This window comes from Bos grunniens, chromosome 11 (assembly GCF_055505025.1).
Source record: "Bos grunniens cultivar Pamir isolate PY7600 chromosome 11, Bosgru_T2T1.0, whole genome shotgun sequence".
NCBI classification, from domain to species: domain Eukaryota; kingdom Metazoa; phylum Chordata; class Mammalia; order Artiodactyla; family Bovidae; genus Bos; species Bos grunniens.
The window spans coordinates 99,695,650-99,714,557 of record NC_141175.1 but is presented as its reverse complement, the minus strand read 5'-3'; the positions used below and the strand labels follow the sequence as shown (position 1 = coordinate 99,714,557).

Genomic DNA, 18,908 nt, shown 5'->3' with positions numbered 1-18,908 from the left:
TCTGCCAATCCCCAGAAACTCTCCAGGGCCTCCTTCTAGATTCTGTCTACAAGATACCTGGTCAGTTTTTAGATCTTCATTCATCTCAAAACTCCTCCAGTCTAGTCTGGATATCCACACATGGCAAGCCTGGACATTGCCTAAAATATAATAAATAAGCTAGATTCAGAGTACAATAGCTCTTGAAAGGAGGTAGGGTACTTTTAGACTTAATAAAGTAGGAGAAAGTGAGCCATGGTAAACCCTTAGATAAATGAGTTGGTGTAAAAAACATTTAAAAAGAATAATATAGTGGAAATATGAAGGTTGGATTGGGAAACAGAGCCCTGGAGCAGAGATTAATGCAAAGTTGTCTGAGTAAGGGTGAAGGAAATAGCTGGTGGGATTTGGAAGGAAAGTAGACAGTGGTGTATATTTCAAGGGACAGAGCGACAGTACTTCATTCATTTCTCCTTTCATTGTTCAGTCCTTCACAAACACTGTGCATTTGTCATGGATTGAAATGTGACCCCGCAAATGCACATGTTGAACCCCCAGGACAAAATGTGAACTTATTTGAAAATAGGGTCTGTGTATGCTTACTCCTTGAAAGGAAAGTTATGACCTACCTAGATAGCATTTTAAAAAGCAGAGACATTACTTTGCCAACAAAGGTCCATCTAGTCAAGGCTATGGTTTTTCCAGTGGTCATGTATAGATGTGAGAGTTGGACTGTGAAGAAAGCTGAGCACCGAAGAATTGATGCTTTTGAACTGTGGTGTTGGAGAAGACTGTTGAGAGTCCCTTGGACTACAAGGAGATCCAACCAGTCCATCCTAAAGGAGAAACTCCAATACTTTGGCCACCTCATGTGAAGAGTTGACTCATTGGAAAAGACCCTGATGCTGGGAGGGATTGGGGGCAGGAGGAGAAGGGGATGACAGAGGATGAGATGGCTGGATGGTATCACCGACTCGATGGACATGAGTTTGGGTAAAGTTGTTAATGGACAGGGAGGCCTGGCGTGCTGTGATTCATGCGGTCGCAAAGAGTCGGACATGACTGAGCAACTGAACTGAACTGAACTGAGATGTAATCAGATAAAATGTGATAATGGTGAATAAAGTGAGCGTCCAATCTAATATTAATAGGATCAGTGTCCTTACAAAAAGGGGAAATTTGAACACGAGGGGACACATGCAGCAGGGAGACAATGTGAAGGGGCACAGGGAGAAGACGACCACCTACGACTCAAGGAGAGAAGCCTGGATGGATCCTTCTGTCACAGCCCTCAGGAGAAACCAGCCTTCTGACACCTTGAGCTCAGGCGTCCAGACCCCAGAGCCCTGGGAGGATAGATTTCCATTGCTCAAGTCACCCAGTCTGTCGTCCTTAGCTACAGCAGCCCTAGCAAATTAATCCAAGATTGAACATGACACTTCTAGGTGCCTGGAAAGTGGTTGGGGTGGGGCAGAGCCTGTGTCCCTGCTTTGAGAAACAACTTGAGTGATTTTAAAGGCAAATGAGAACACTCTGTGATGAGTAACATTACAGAGAAAAGAGGTAATTGTGCCTGGGGATGTGAGAGAAGTTCCGTTAAAAAGGTGACATTGCAGCAATGTTTAGAACAGCCAGGACATGGAAACAACCTAGATGTCCATCAGCCCATGAATGGATAAGAAAGCTGTGGTACATATACACAATGGAATATTACTCAGCCATTAAAAAGAATATATTTGAATCAGTTCTAATGAGGTGGATGAAACTGGAGCCTATTATATAGAGTGAAGTGAGCCAGAGAGAAAAACACCCATACAGTATACTAACGCATATATATGGAATTTAGAAAGATAGTAACGATGATCCTATATGCAAGACAGCAAAAAAGACACAGATGTATAGAACAGTCTTTTGGACTCTGTGGGAGAAGGCAAGGGTGGGATGATTTGAGAGAATAGCATTGATACATGTATATTATCATATATGAAACAGATCGCCAGTCCTGGTTCAATGCATGAGACAGGGTGCTCGGGGCTGGTGCACTGGGATGACCCTGAGGGATGGGATGGGGAGGGAGGTGGGAGGGGGGTTCAGGATGGGGGACACATGCAGACCCATGACTGATTCATGTGAATGTATGGCAAAAATTGTAATTAGCCTCCAATTAAATTTATATTTTTAAAAAAAGGTGACATTTGATATGGGTTTTAAAGTATGGGCTGGCGTTTGGGAGAAGATGAAGGTGCAGAGGGCACTTTAAGTAGAAGCAGAGACAAGGGACCTGAGGGGTTCAGGGGACAATTAAGACCTAGAGTATGGTGGAGGGTCTGTGGGGTGGGAGAGGGTTGAGAGTGAGTGTGCCTAAGTGTGGCTGAAGCAAGGACTGTTCAGCCAAGGACTTTGAATTTTTATCCAAACTAATCAGAAATAATCAACATTTTAAAATCAGGTCAGTGATATGTGATTTTTTTTTTTTTTTTTGAGAATAACTTTACTGAGAATGTAAAAGGCAGAGGGAGTGAGGAACTGGCTACAGTCGGGGAGGACGCTCAGACAGGAAGCTTGTTATGTGTCCAGGTGAGAGGTTGCCAGGTAGAGGAGGAAGGCAGCATCACCAGGATATAGAGAGAAAAGGCAGGAATCTAGGGGCATCTCTTGAGTTGAACTGGCTTGAGTTGGAGCTGCTAATATAGATGGTGAGGAGCAGGTTGGGGACAATTAAAAATGCCCTAAACTTTGTAGGACTTAGCACTGTGCCTGGCAAACAAGAGACTCAATTGATGCTAATAACTTCTGTGGCTCCTAGGCTCCCACGTAGAAACCTAGCTGTAAATACAAGAGGTGGAATGTGTTTGGAAAGTGAGTGGGGAGGCAGGGGCTTGACTTGTTTCTTTATTCATCACTATAGTCAATAACTTATAATAACCTATAATGGGAAATAGTTTCAAAAATAATATATGTGTATATGTATAACTAAGTCACCTTGCTGTGCACCTGAAACATTGTTAAGTCAACTATACTTAAATAAAATATATGTATTAAGAAAAAAAATTTTTTGCATTGCCATTTCTGTTCTCTACCAGAGATTGACAATGGGTAGGGTTTTTCTTTCAAAACACACTCAATCATCAGAGATATTTTGAGAATTAGTAGAAATCATATATTGTGACGCTAAGGCTATTCTGACTTGTAGTGACTCACAAAAGCAGAGAAATAAAAAGTAGAAACGGGTAATTTTTACACTACATAATTGATTCTGAAGCATTGAAAAAAAAATTCCCCTAAATTATTGAATTTGTTTTCAAAAAACTGTCCAGATCATGGGTACAAATATAGCATAAATACTGCACATACCAAAAACCAATGAGAAAGAAGAACACCCCTGAATACCTGTAGACTGATTTAATTGAGGGCGTCCCTGATGGCTTAGATGGTAAAGAATCCACCTGCCAATGCAAGAGGCCTGGATTCAATCCTTGTGCTGGGAAGATATCTTTTTTAAAAAAATAGGTCCTTCCCGTTTAAGGCACCACAGAGTACTGAGTAGCGTTCCCTGTGCTATACAGTAGGTTTTCCTTAATTATTAATTTTATACATAGTATCAACAGTGTATATATGTCAATCCCAATTTCCCAATTCATCCCTCCCCTCCGTCCCCACTTGGCATCCATCTATTTGTCCTGTACATCTGTGTCTCTATGTTTTGCTTTGTAAGTAAGTTCATCTATACATTTTTTCTAGATTTCACATATAAGCGTTAGTATACAATATTCGTTTTTCTCTTTCTGACTGACTTTACTCAGTGTGACCGTCTGTAGGTCCATTCATGTCTCTTCAAATGGCACTATTTCATTCCTTATGGCTGAGTAATATTCTACTTAATTTTTTCATCCTACCTTATATGTTGGTGTCATAAAATCTGTCACAATTTGTTATAATTTAGCCATCTGCCTTCATCTGTAAATTATAACCTTATGAATGGGAGAGCTTGTCTGAGTTTGCTCGTTACTAGTCCATTAGTATCTAGCATTGTGCTGTTTGGTGGACAGCCAGTAAGTGTTGATACCTGGCCAGTGCAACCTAGGCAGAAGTCCTTGTGGATGTTTTTGGATCATGAGTAAGCCGTCCCACCGGGTTTTTCCACTTGCCTGAATCACATACATGTAAGCGTATCATGATAGACTTTTGTTGGAAATGTGTTGCAGAATTCAAAATCTGTGATATAGAGAAAGCTTTCAGTCTTTGTTCATGCAATTGGGAAAAAATGACTTTTTCCTTAAGCAATCTATGCAACTTACTTGTGGTCCGTATGTATTTTAAAATATTCATACATTATCTACTTAAAATTTGAGGAAGAATCTATCAAACATACTAAAATTTCTAACACATACTTTATTTTTCTCTTTGAGAATCTTGAAATGCAGCCTCCTACAAGTTTTGAAGGATTTTTCTTGAAAAGGCTTGTCAGTTATTCTGGGAAGAAGTTAGCAAGTCTTCTTTCTTCTCACAAGGGGTTTCCTTGGTGGCTCAGAAGGTAAAGAGTCTGCCTGCAATGCAGGAGACCCAGGTTTGATCCCTGGGTTGGGAAGATCCCCTGGAGAAGGGAATGGCGTATTCTTACCTGGAGAATTCCATGCACAGAGGAGCCTAGTGGTCACAAAGAGTTGGACACGACTGAATGACTTTGACTTTTTCTTTTCACAGGATGCAAATGACTATTTCTCTAGCATTTCTAGTTTGAAGAAAAGTCTGTTGATCTAAAAGGAGAGAAGTTAAGTTCAAATCAATAAGGTGTTCTTGTTTTCTTTTATTGAAAGCATTGCAACAGTCCCCAGTGAAGCTCTGCCATTGCTTACACAAAGATCTAATAAGAAATTTTGTTCACCTTTGATGTTTTTAATTGTCTGAAAAGTGAAAGTGTTGGTTGCTCAGTTGTGTCCAACTCTCTGCAACCCGATGGACTGTAGCCTGCCAGGCCCGTCTGTCCATAGAATTTTCCAGGCAAGAATACTGGAGAGGGTTGCCATTTCCTCCTCCGGGGATTGAAGCCCTTAATTGCCTGAGCTAATTATCCATGCCTTTTAAAAAATCTTTCTTGGATAAAGATTTTTATTTCTTTAAAAATTTAATTTGATTTGTTTCAGTTCACCAATGTAAAAATATTTCTGTAAGTCTTTCAGTGAAAACTTATCATCTACTTGTCCTGTCTTCCCCCTAATTCTCAGAAGCAATGATCTTCAACACTTTTAGGAATTTCTTACTGTCTTTATATCCATATTTTAAATATAGTTTGTTCCTTTATTTTTCATACTGTATCTCCTTGATGTTTATACTTAGATATGATTCAATGACTTCCTAGTATGTTGCTTGTAATTAGACTAATATTAACTAATTCTGCAATTTTTGCAAATATTGTGTATGACTAAGCTACAAAGTGTGCAACAATTGGGTTTTATTTCTTTTACAGTATTTTTACTTTTTCTGTTTAAAATAATTTTACTTTATAGTTAATAATTTTTGTGTATGTGAAGAGGTATATATTATGCATACCGCTTTTTATAGATTATTACTGTTATTTTAGTGAATGTCCACATCTAGAAATTAAACATGTTATTTTTATTTATTATAATTCAATATAAATTAGTATATCTATCATCTTCCAAACAAAGCAAAGGCTTAAAACTCACTGAATTTAATTACACTTCTCCTATGCATCAATTTCATGAATTTTTAAAATTAATTAATTTATTTTAATGGAGGCTAATTACAATATTATAGTGGTTTTTGCCATACATTTACATCAGTCAGCCATGGGTGTACATGTGTCCCCCATCCTGACCCTCCATCCCACCTCCCTCCCCATGCCATCCCTCAGGGTCATCCCAGTGCTCTGACCCTGAGCACCCTGTCTCATGCATCGAACCTGGACTGGAGATCTGTTTCACATATGGTAATATACATGTTTCAATGCTGTTCTCTCAAATCATCCCATTCTCCCACAGAGTCCAAAAGTCTGCTCTTTACATATGTATCTCTTTTGCTGTCTTGCATATAGGGTCATCATAACTATCTTTCTAAATTCCATATATATGTGTTAATATACTGTATTGGTGTTTTTCTCTCTGGCTTACTTCCCTTTGTATAATAGGCTCCAGTTGCATCCACCTCATTAGAACTGATTCAAATGCATTCTTTTTAATAGCTGAGTAATATTCCATTGTGTATATATACCACAGCTTTCTTACCCATTCGTCTGCCAATCGACATCTAGGTTGCTTCCATGTTCTAGCTATTGTAAACAGTGCTGTGATGAACATTGGGGTACACATGTCTCTTTCAATTCTGGTTTCCTTGGTGTGTATGCCCAGCCCTGGGATTGCTGGGTCATATGGCAGTTCTATTTCCAGTTTTTAAAGGAATCTCCACACTGTTCTCCATAGTGGCTTTACTAGTTTGCATTCCCACTAGCAGTATAAGAGGGTTCCTTTTTATCCGCACCTTCTTCAGCATTTATTGTTTGTAGACTTTCTGATAGCAGCCATTCTGACTGGCGTGAGATGGTACCTCATTGTGGTTTTGATTTGCATTTCCCTGATAATGAGTGATGTTGAGCATCTTTTCATGTGTTTGTTAGCCATCTGTATGTCTTCTTTGGAGAAATGTCAAAAATATGGAATGCTTCAAGAATTTGCGTATCATCCTTGCACAGGGGCCATGCTAATCTTCTCTGTATCATTCCAATTTTAGTATATGTGCTGCCAAAGCAAGAACTGAATAATTCCCTTTCAATTCAATGGTTATATCCTTAGAAGGACTCATATTTGGGGCTGGTGGCTTTGTGAGCCTCTAGTTCTCTGTGTAGAATAAAGTGCCCCTTCCTCCCACCTAATCCAGCCTAAGCAAACTATAAAGCTTGGTAAACAGAGAATGGACTGTATTTCTGATTCTTATTTTCCCTCAGGGAAGTGTCTTGTGTAGTATAACCTAAATGGACTTTCCCTGTGGTCCCACCTATAGACAGTCACACATGCCACTGGATCCACCAAGTCTGCAGAGAGCCCAGCAATTTCTCAAGTCTATCCTGGGAATGTGAGACCTGGATCTACTTACTCTGTAAGGTTATTAGGTTTCTAAATATATTTCTAAGGTATTTTATATATTAATATTACAAACATATATATTATTTTAAAATATGTCGAATCTTGTGGTACAACTAAAATATATAAATCTTAAATATTTTAAGATGCTGTCAAAAATACATGTGAAACATTTTCAGAAATGTTAGCAGGGAAATTTTGTACTGACACAGGTAGTTAATACCAAAAGCTGCTGCCAATTTCTCTCATTCACAGAATAGTCTTTTTTGTTGAACGAATAAAACACATCCTCTAAGACAATTATGACAAAATGACAATTATATAGGAGAGGAAAAAGTATTGGAGCTATTTCATGGACTGGATCCAGTTCCAAAAGCTGGATTTTATTTTATTTTATTGAAACTGAATATAGAGTCTTTATATGAGCCTTTTAGAAAATTTCTCAAGGGAAATAATAAATGACCAATAAAAGCAGAAATGCTGTTTTTAGAAGAGATGATCTCAGGTTCCTGATGAATGGCTCTTATATATTTATATCCTTGTGAAATGAAAGTGAAGTGAAAGTTGCTCAGTCGTATCCAACTCTTTGCCCACCAGGCTCCTCTGTCCATGGAATATTGGAGTGGATTTTCCATTTCCTTCTTCAGGGAATCTTCCCAAGCCAGGGATCGAACGTAGGTCTCCTGCATTGCACGCAGATTCTTTACCATATGAGCCACCAGGGAAGCCCATATCCTATTAAATATATTTATTCATTTTTTTTGATACTTTAGTGATGGAGTTGATATGTTCTGTTAGAAAATCTGACTCTAAGAGATCCTGAGAGAAATCACCTATGGTCAAGAGGAAGACTGTGCTTTGCCCTCACTTTAAGGAGCTTATTCAAATAGCTGTTTCCTTTCATTTCGTACCAAACTTAAGAATTGCAGAGGGTCAGTTCTGATATCTGTGTGATCAAAACAAGTTAAACGAATAAATTCTTACCATAATTTTTTTCAAGTACTATTTCAGAGACTATAAGGATTAGTCTTTATGTTGCTGTTTGCATGATTGAAATGATTGGAGCAATTCTGGGCCTCTGAGATCTCAAGTGTGAAACAACACGTAATTTTAAGTTTTGAAATTTAATTTAGATGTTTGCTACTCCGTGAAGCCTTCCCTGATTTCCTATTGGGTTAAATTTTGTTTTGTTTTTCTTTTTTAAAAAAATATTTTTTGGCATTTTTATTGGGGTATAGTTGTTTCACAATGTTGTGTTAGTTTCTACTGTACAGTAAAGTGAATCAGCCGCACACATACATAGATCCCCTCTCTTGGATTTCCTTCACATTTAGGCCACCATAGAGCACTGAGTGGAGTTCCCTGTCTATACAGTAGGTTCTTATTAGTTAACTTGTTGTATACACAGTATCAGTAGTGTATACATGTCAATGCCAATCTCCCAATTCATCCTACCTGCCCTTTCCCCTCTTAGTAATGCTCATACTTTCTTGGCTTTGCTTTTTGAAACTTACTGTTTTACTCTATTAGTTATTTGTATGCCTAGGAGTCTTCACCTTCATAGGTAAAGATGTAATTGTGCATGCTTTCCTTTTTGAATAGTTACTCATTATATTCTTATTTGTCAGGATGGACTTGGTCTTGCTAAAGTTAAAACCATTTCACAATTTTTTTTCCACTTTTTTATTCTGCTTGTCTGGTACAAGTAGAGTTACTCGTTCAGAGATGTAGGCTGAACATGTTAAGCTTGAAAAAGAAGCCTCCTCAGTTACCATGGCAGAAGAGTCATCTTGGGAGTGCCTTGCCAGTTTATAAACACCTGTGAGTGACACATGACACTTGTGCTCACAGCCCACTGGCCAGAAAAGTAGTCATGTGGATTCCCAGGGCAGCTGAGAAATGCAGGTACATAGTTAGTATTTGATGAGTATCATTGTCACTTTCAAAACCGTTTTCTTTACTTCAATACCATTCTATTCCTCTCCTGGGGAGTCAGACCCAGAAGTTCACTGAAACCCACTTTATACACACAATCAACTAAGAGAATAGAGGTACAGCATTTGAGAACAAGTAGTGACAAATATATTAAGTTATCTAGTGCTATTTTCCAAGTGAACACTGCTCTTTCCTTGGGTGACAGTGAATAGTTTTATTCTTGGTCCAGTAAGAATCAAAAGTAATGATAAGAGAGTGAACTGTAATTTTCACCTCTGTTTTCACATAGCATCTCCCTGTGTGTCTCTGTCTTACATGAAATGTCCCTCTTAAAAGGACACCATCTTTTGAATTAGAGCCCACCCTTATGAACTCATTTTAAATTGCTTATACCTGCAAAATGGTTCAGACGTAAAGAATCCACCTGCAATGCGGGAGACCTGTGTTTGATCCTTGGGTTGGGAAGATCTCCTGGAGAAAGCCATGGCAACCCACTCCAGTATTCTTGCCTGGAGAATCCCCATGGACAGAAGAGCCTGGTGGGCTACAGTCTGTGGGATCACAGAGTCGGGCATGCCTGAACGACTAAGCATAGCACAGCACACATCTGCAAAAATCCTTTATCAGATAAAATCACATTCACTGGTACTGGTAAAGGGTAGAACTTAAACATGTCTTTTGTTGTTGTTTAGTTACTAAGTCGTGTCTGACTCTATTGTGACCCCATGGGCTGTCCATAGGATTTCCCAGGCAAGAATACTAGAGTGGCTTAGCCATTTCCTCCTCCAGGGAATCATCCCAACCCAGGGATGGAAACTGGATCTCCTGTATTACGGGCATATTCTTGTAAAAGGCTTGCCAGACCTCTTTGTGATATCTTTGGATCTCTCCATCCATCAAAAAGTAATTACAAAATAAAAAGCTTTAAAAATATGCGTAGTGTAGTCCTTTTTTTTCCTAAAAAAATAATAAACCCAAACTAAACACGAGTGTATTTCTGTAAGCACAGACACTAATGTGAATGGATACATATAGGAGCACATAAGCATCTCAATACCACCTGACAATGCTCTGAACATAAATTACTTTTCTATGACTAACATCTAATCATCTTCTGTGTTTTTAATAAAGAATCCATCAAGTTTTTTTTGGAGGAACCCCCTTACTGTTTTCCATTGTGGCTTACACCAATTTGCATTCCCTCTAACAATGTACAAGAGTTGTTTTCTCTACATATCCTGGCCAACATTTGTTATTTGTAGATTGTGATGATAGTCATTCCAGTCCTGGGTATATATCTGAAACAAAACAAAGCAAAATACTTACTCAAAAATTTTTATGCACCCCAATGTTCATTCAGCTTTATTTACAATAGCCAAGGTATGGAAGCCACCTAATTCTCGACCCACAGCCAAGTGCATAAAGAAAATGTGGTATATAAATACACAATCGGAATATTACTCAGCCATGAGAAAAGAATGAAATCTGCCCTTTGCAACGATGTGAATGAACCTGGAAGGTATTTTGCTTAGTGAAATAAGTCAGGTAGAAAAAGGCAGATTGTGTGTGTGTTTGTTGCTTAGTCATGTCCAACTCTCTGTGACCCCATGGACTGTAGCCCGCCAGGCTTCTCTGTCCATGGGATTCTCCAGGCAAGAATCCTGGAGTGGGTTTCCATTTCCTTCTCCACAAGTATTGTATGTTAACATTTATTTATGAAATCGAAAAAAAAGAATATAATGAAACAGAAATAGACTCACATAAAAAAAATCTATCAAGAACCAAAAGTAAAAATAATAGTTTACTACATAGCATTGTGTTCAAGATCAGTGCATTAGAATTATATCTGAGACATCCAACTCTATCACTCACTTGGAGGAGGTTTGAGAAAACTCCCAAGTCTTATTAGCTATATGATTGCAAGAAGAGTACATTTCTTTTTTATTCTTAGCTTTAGATTTACATCTCCAGGAGCCAATAAATAATATTCCAGTGAATACCACATAATCATAACATTGACAGTGCAGTTCATTGAGTGCAGTTTTCAATGCCAATTACTAGACAAAGCACAGAGCACTTAACTATAACAATAGTTTTTTTTTTGAAAGAATGTAGTAGTAGGAATTTAGAAGTAGCATTGAATCTGAGAACTCCATTGGATGTACTAGTGAGGAAGAGATCAAAAGAAGAGAGCCTAGAGTCACTGGTATTTCTCTGGAAGTTAAGGAGTCAGAAAATACTGTCCAAAGATGACAAGTGGAAATAAAGCTCAAATATTATTTAAAGTTTTATAGGTCACTGCAGTCATGGCTAAGAAACACTGAGATGATAAAGTGGAGCACATTTGTTATTTTTCATAGTAAAGCATTAGTAGATAATGCTTCAAATCGGTTTATCATGAATTGAAAATATTAGCATAGAGGAACACCTTTTTATTGCATTTTGCAGATATTGCATTTTTCACAAATTCAAGGTTTGTGGCAACTCGTGCCATTTGCCCAACAGCATTTGCTCACTTTGTGTCTCTGTGTCACATTTCGGTAATTCTTATAATGTTTCACACTTTTTAACTTTGTTATATTTGTTATGGTGGTCAATGATTTTTGATGTTAGGATTGTAATTATTATTGCATTAAAAAATAAGCATTTTTAAATTAGGCCTGTGCTCTTTTAGACATAATGCTATTGCACACTTAATAGACTATAGTGTGGGGGTAAACATGTTTATATACATTGGGAAACCAAAAAATTCATGTGACTTGCTTTTCTGTGATATTTGCTTTACTGCAGTACTCTGCAACAGAACCTGCAATATCTCTGAGGTGTGTGTGTAGTCTTATAAATGATGGTTTACTTGCCAAGTCGTCTCTAGCTCTTGGACTAGAGCCCATGGACTGGAGCCCACCAGGTTCCTCTGTCCATGGAATTCTCCAGGCAGGAATACTGGAGTGGGTTGCCGTTTCCTTCTCTGGGGGAATCTTCTCGACCCAGGGATTAAACATGCATCTCCTGCATTGCAGGTGGATTCTTTACTGCTGAGCCACCAGAGAAGCCCAATCTTACGAGTAACCGCTAGGAAAAACCTAAGACCAAAACACTCAAAGGAGAAGCCCCTGAGGAGTAGGCCTGCAAGGTGATGTGCTTTCGTTGTGTGGGCCAGTTACCTATGTGATGCTCCCAGCTCTAAATTCTCCCTTAACTGCCTGGTTTATGAAGATGGATCTGTGCCCTCTAAGTACCTGCTCTCAGCTAGTTCCATGTTCAGTTTCATTGTCAGCAGAGGGTGCTGGAGAGACACTGCAGGAGAAGTGGTTCTGATTTTTGGTTCCATTGGACTTGTAGGTGGGCTCCTGAAGGCTCTTGACTTCCCAAGGGCCTGGGTCCCACAGTAGGCACAGCCTCTCCCCTCAGGGCCCCTGAACCACATGGCTGCCAGGGCCACCCAATCGCTTGCAGCTTTCTAGCACCTTCTCCAGGTGAGTGGTAGAGGTTTGCCACCAATGAGACACCTCCCTATGAACACCTTTCCCTGGCACTATGAAGCGTGGATTTCTAGCAAGTTCCAGATAAACACCTATCAATTAGGACCAAGCCCCAACCTCTGTACCGCAAATTCAGAATATTATAGGTTCTCATTATATATTTGGGAAATGAAAGACTGCTATGCAGAGCTCAGTCATGTCCAACTCTTTGCAACCCCATGGACTGTAGCCCAACAGGCTTCTCTGTCCATGGAACTCTCCAGGCAAGAATACATTATATATTCATATATGTATATAAGCTTCCCTAATAGGACAGAGGAGCCTGGTGGACTGCAGTCCATGGGGGTGCAAAGAATTGGACACTGCTCAGTGACTTTCACTTTCACATATGTATAAGAAACACTGAAGATTCATCAAAGCCGTAAAGATCTTAGACACTGGGTTAGTTGTTTTGTGTTATAATTTTCTTTGGAAATTTGGTGAGAAACATGGTTCATAGCAGATGTCAGGACAAGCTTTTGAGACCATCTGTACACAAAGGCTGAGTTAACCCAGTATTATTTGGGAAGATCAGTAAACACTTGGGTGAAGTTAGAACTCTTATGGCTCAGGTCCACTGATTACTTAAGTTACCAGCTTCCCTCTGTTGATGACAGGTGATATTTGGCAACACCCTGAGGCAGATCATCCAGTTTTGTCAAATTCTGCAGACCTTAAATTCAGCCAATTAGTTCTGCCATCCCCATCTTAAGTGGTCAAAAGGAAGGACAAGTTCTTTTTGATCAGAAGACACTGAATTCAATTATGGAAAACAAACAAGCTTCACTGAGGCAGCAGTGTCCCTGGTTGATGCTGGGGTTTGCCGTGGGTACAGAGTGTCACTTAGCCACATGCTTAGCTTGGCAAGGGCACGCTCACGGCGGTTGGGCACAGCCCCATGCTTTTGTGTTGATGGCTAGAAGGGACCAACGTGAGCTTTCAGATTTTGTTCAGAGACCAGCCATTGTATACAGACAGGCCAGAGAATGTTGCCTTTCTCCCTTCAAACTTGGAGCTGACCCAAAATACTTAAGTAAAAGTTTAGTTAATGTTTAATGAAATTCTAACTTTGGCTTGATGTTTTCATGGATCTGGGCAGGTGGTAATCACTCCTGCCCAGTTAAGCGGGTCAGTGGGGCCATTCATATTACCCAGAGATTAGCAGCAACAGAATCAGCAATATTAAATCTTTGAAAATATCTCTCCTGATAACTTGAGGCTACTTAGATGTTTGTTGAAGAGGAGGTGATCTAAAAATAGATCACGTACATCATACACACATATCGGAAGGAACCTCCATATTGTTTTTTACTTCAAGTATTTGATAGATCTTACAAAGGTTTATGACTACAAGTGCAGAAGCCCTCCCCCTCAAAAAAAAAAAAAAAAAAAAAAAACTTACAGAAAAGCAAAACTTTACTAACACAAATAAGAGCTCTGAAGAGCATCTGAATTCCCATCACACCACACCTGGTAAGAATCAGTCTAGCACAACATCATCCATCATGCCGGGGCTGTCAGTTCTGACATCCTTTAAGGCCACGTTGTGTGCTTAATGACTACATGACAGAAAATGTAAACAGACGCCACACATACAGGTAGGCCAGTCCATATATGCGTGTGTATACTTGCATTGGAATATTTGGTGCAAAGATATACCAAAAAAATCAGAGCATGTAAAACAGCCCATTAAAACATACACATGCACACATGTGTATGCTGTCCCTAACAGCAACCAGGACAAAACAGAACAAAACCCAAGCAATTTCTTACATAAAAACACAAAGCCCATTCAAAGGAATTTACCCAATGTGAGAGGAAGTAGATCAAGAAGCAGATACCAATGTATGTTCACCGATGGATAGATTACAGTCTTATTAGGAATGCCCTTCACCTTCCTTGTGATACATCAAGTTGCAACTTACTAATAAGGATTCAGGAATAGCTGGTGAACCTGGTGCAAGCCCTGAATTAATAATTCATCAGGCACACACACACAAAAATGGTGTCGTTGGTACTTGAATATTTGAAAAGCCATGTGCGTTTTTGGTTCAAACAACAATACCACAAACTCAGATTTCAATTTTATTCTTGGCGGGTTGGTTGCTTTTATTGTTTACAAGAGAAATTTTATTCTTTCAACAGCTTATTTAATATCCTTGTAGCACACTAGGATGATAGAGTTTAGCAATTTTTCTCACAAGAAAAGGCATCATTTGATGTTTTGCAAAGTGCCTGTGTTTGGGGTTTGGCAATAATGTATATATAACTAAAAGTCTCCAATCCTTTTTCCTCCACTCTGTCCAGCAGCCTTCCCTTCCTTAAGGAAACATGGCATGTTAAATGCAGAAGGACAAAAAGAAAACACAGATTTTCAAATTCCACAGTGTGTCATTCTTTCTTATTAAAAGTCACAGAATCTGTTTTGCTGCTGATACACTGTTAGTAACCCCAAATCCTAATGTAAAATAAGATGATGATCACTTTATTTTCGTAGTAATTTTCTCATCTCTAACTTAGGTACATTTTCAAGTACAACAGCTTTTGTAAAACAAAACCATGGCACGCATTCACTTAGTAGAAAATTTTGTCAATTTAAAAAATAATCAGGAAAGGAATTTGAGAAATACTAGAAGATGCAAAGCACATACATTTCTATGATATGGGAAGAAGTTTAGGTTTTTATAAGTTGCCAAACCAGAATAGTGATGATGAAATCTGCCATTAATTTTGCATTGTCAAAATACTTGATGATGTATATGAACGTCTCAACATTCTGGGATGACCACTGCTCTGATTTTTGTGCACAAATACAAGACAACTGAAGGTATGCACAACAACCAGTTTTCCTCGTCTCTCAGATTCTGATTGCCAGGAATATTTATAAGTGGGTGTAAACAATGAGACATTCTCTCAACTTTCTCTCGTAGTTAGAATAATCAAGGCAAAAACGACGGGGGACTATGTAAAAGTGAATCTATAACCAGGTATCTTTTGAAGTGACATTTTAGCTTGCATTTTATTTTCACTTTATAGGTAAGCAAATTTGTAATTTCTAGAAAGCTGGTTATGTAGGTTAGGGATATAAATTTACAGAAAAATTTCACAACACCTGAATGTTGCTCTTAAGGGGTTAATCACCTTTGTTACCCTGAAAGCATTATTTTGTTTCGGTTTTCCAGCAAATAGAGAAAGGACATTTGGTTAGGTAAGTCTTTGAACCCAAGTAATTCCACATAAGGACCAACCTACTGCTAACACCCTCATGAATTAAAAATTTAGTTTCTTACTTAGGGTCTTTCTCATTACCTCATTGCTTAATTAACAATGACCACTTGCCAGAGAGGAGCCCCCCTCTCCCCCCAAAAGGACATCCTTCGATTTTCACAGAGAACGACGGCATGTACTACAAGTCAGATATTCACAAGGAAACTTCACCGAAGGAGGGGGAAACAGCATGCATCTGGCCCTGGGAGCTGTTCTTTTAAAGGTTATCGGCAATGATTGCTTTCAAAGCCCAGTTTTCACTGCATTTTGACATGCCAGTGTATGCTTCATACAGTATTAATAAAGGGTTACACAGGAATTAATGAAAAGGTTTCATGTTCACATATAATAAATAAGTACCTAATTAAAGACACGGTTAAGCCAGAAGCACCGATGTTGTCTTTTACATTGATATCTATTATGCTTCTTTAGCATTGACTGTGCACCTCTTCAGCTGACGGATGCCTGAAGGGAGCGCTAACAAATCTCTCAGCTGGTGGCTGGCACTGGTCTTGAAGGAAGCAAGAAGGAATACTTTGCAGGCTTTCAGAATCTCCCCACCAGCTGTCACCAGCCATGGGTGCTGAAAAGATCCTGTCACTTCATCCAAAGGGATTTACTTGGTCAGAAGGAAAATTTAAATACAAAGCATGCAGCTAAGAAGCTAGTGAAAGGGATTATGAGCATACAAGAGCACATGTGTATACGACACTAATGCATCTTTAGGAAATTTCAGACCCCAAAGCCAGGATTACTGCCAGGGCAGGGTCAGAGACAAGGCAGAACTTTACCACCGGAGTTATTATCTTCCAGCCATTCAACTCAACTTTATAGGTCTTTCATCAAGGCCATTAAAAAAAATAGAAAAGAAAGACTCCCATCCTTTCAATGGGGAGCTAAGAAAACACATTCAGGTTTTAATACTGTCGGGGATCACCTGCATGCAAAATACCCTGTTTCCTTGTGTACGTGGTCTCATTTCTCTGCCCTTGTCTGAATTTACCAGTGCCACACATCTGATTGTTAAGGATGGTGAAGCCAAAGCAGAGCATGAGATGTTTCAGATTCATGAATCTGCTTGACAAGAGACTCTGGGGCACATTTGAAATGAGAGAGAAGGTAGCTGAAATGTCCATGGCTGGGGTCCTTAGGGGAGCAGAGGTGGGAAGGTGGCCCCCCCTGCAAGATGGCAATGATCTTGTGTCAGCCATTGGTGATGGAGTCAGGGAAAGACGACTACCTACCTGGCTACAGAAAAGGTCATTTTATTTAAATAAGGAAGAAAGGGCATAGTTCATACCTGGGCATCCATTATTAAAAATGCATGTTCCCTTATCCCGATTGGCAAGGTGGTCGTATGTAATTCAAGAACAGCATGTGGCTTAGCCAGCCTCTACCCTTCAGAGGAAACTCAGGCAACCTCAGGACCATCCTGTCTCCTTGGGAAACGTAGAAGAGGGAGAATGAGGTGGAGATAGGACGATACTTTGGCCACCTGATGCAAAGAGCTGACTCACTGGAAAAGACCGTGATGCTGGGTAAGATTGAAGGCAGGAGGAGAAGAGGGCAGCAGAGGATGAGATAGTTGGATGGCATCGCTACCTCAGTGGACATGAGTTTGAGCAAATTACAAGAGATAGTAAACGATAGGGGAGCTTGGCATGCTGCAGTCCACGAAGTCTCAAAGAGTTGGACATGACTTAGGGACTGAACAACAACAGGAAGATAAGGCTGGATCCTGGCCCCGGGGCAACGTAAGCTATCCTCAACTTGTGGTTTGTGTACTTAAGCCTGGTTTGGCCTCAAGACATATGGGCTCAAAGGTTTTAAGAGGTAAGAAGATGACATAGCAACAACACCAGAAGTGATGGAATGTGGAACCCAAGAAAGGCTTTCAAGGTGGCAAGTACACTTTGGAAAGTCACTTCCAAAAGGAGTAGACCAAGAAGAGAGAAGATCCCAGGAGAAGTGGTTCCCTGCAGATTTTAGGAGACGGTGGCGTTTGTCAGCAGCTCTGATGGGGAAAGGAGCGTTTGTGAGAAGGAGCCAGCAGGGCGGAAGTGCAGCAGGAGTTGAGGAGTCTGCCTTTAGATGTCACTGCAGCCTCACAACTACACTTCTGAATTCCCATGAAGGATCAGGAGAATCTGACTCCAGCCATGGTTCTGGGAGACGTTGTACATTATTATCTACATTTCTTCACAGAGGCCATCGTGCGGTGGTCCCGGCGAAGCTGATGAGGCAAGCAGCCTGATTCTGTTGTAGCCTTGCTGCCTGCCCCAGCGGCCTCCCCCAGTCAGCCTTTTTCACTGTGGAGAGGGACCTGGAGCAAGACTACAACACACAGAGGCAAATGAGAAGCCCCCGCCCCCACCGCTGGGGGCTGCCAGGAGTATGGAACGGCTTCCCCAGCACCGCCAACCCCTCCTGTCCTCTGAGGGGCTTCCTTCTAACATGCTCTGAAAGTTAGTCTCTCCTATTTAGGAGTGTGGCTTGTGTTCTGTTTTGTTTGTGCTCTTATCATAAATAACAGGAGAGATATATGTGTGTGTGTGTATGCATATAAAATATATTAAGTATAAATATAAAAATATATTACAAAATATATATTGACATATAACACATAAAATTAAGAAATAATATTAGTAATTAAGAAAAATTGTATACATTATATGTTATTACATATGGTATATGTGAAAGTGAAAGTGAAAGTCATTCAGTTGTGTCCTACTCTTTGTGACTCTGTGGACTATACAGTCCATGGAATTCTCCAGGCCAGAATACTGGAGTGGGTAGCCTTTCCCTTCTCCAGGGGATCTTCCCAACCCAGGGATTGAACCCAGGTCTGCCACATTGTAGATGGATTCTTTACCAGTGGAGCCACAAGGGAAGCCCCTATATGGTATATATGTTATACATGGCATATATTATATATGGTATATATATTATATGTGTTATACATATATAATAGAAAAAAGAAATAATATTATTATTAAATAACTGTAGGTATTTTATATGTTTATATGTGTGTGTGTTAATCGTTCAGTCATCTCCAATTCTTTGCAATCCCATGGACTGTAGCTCACTAGACTCTGTCCATGAGATTCTC

General features: G+C 39.6%; 1 long non-coding RNA gene and 1 other non-coding gene across 2 annotated transcripts in view; one reads left to right on the top strand and one right to left on the bottom strand.

Moving 5' to 3' along the window:
• The window catches only part of LOC147363665 (uncharacterized), a 105,599-nt gene that overhangs the window by 13,517 nt on the left and 73,174 nt on the right, over positions 1 to 18,908 (top strand). The window lies entirely within an intron of this gene.
• On the bottom strand, positions 6,644 to 6,750 carry LOC147363666 (U6 spliceosomal RNA). Its single transcript, XR_015137527.1, has one exon. It is a non-coding gene; the product is annotated as a U6 spliceosomal RNA (small nuclear RNA).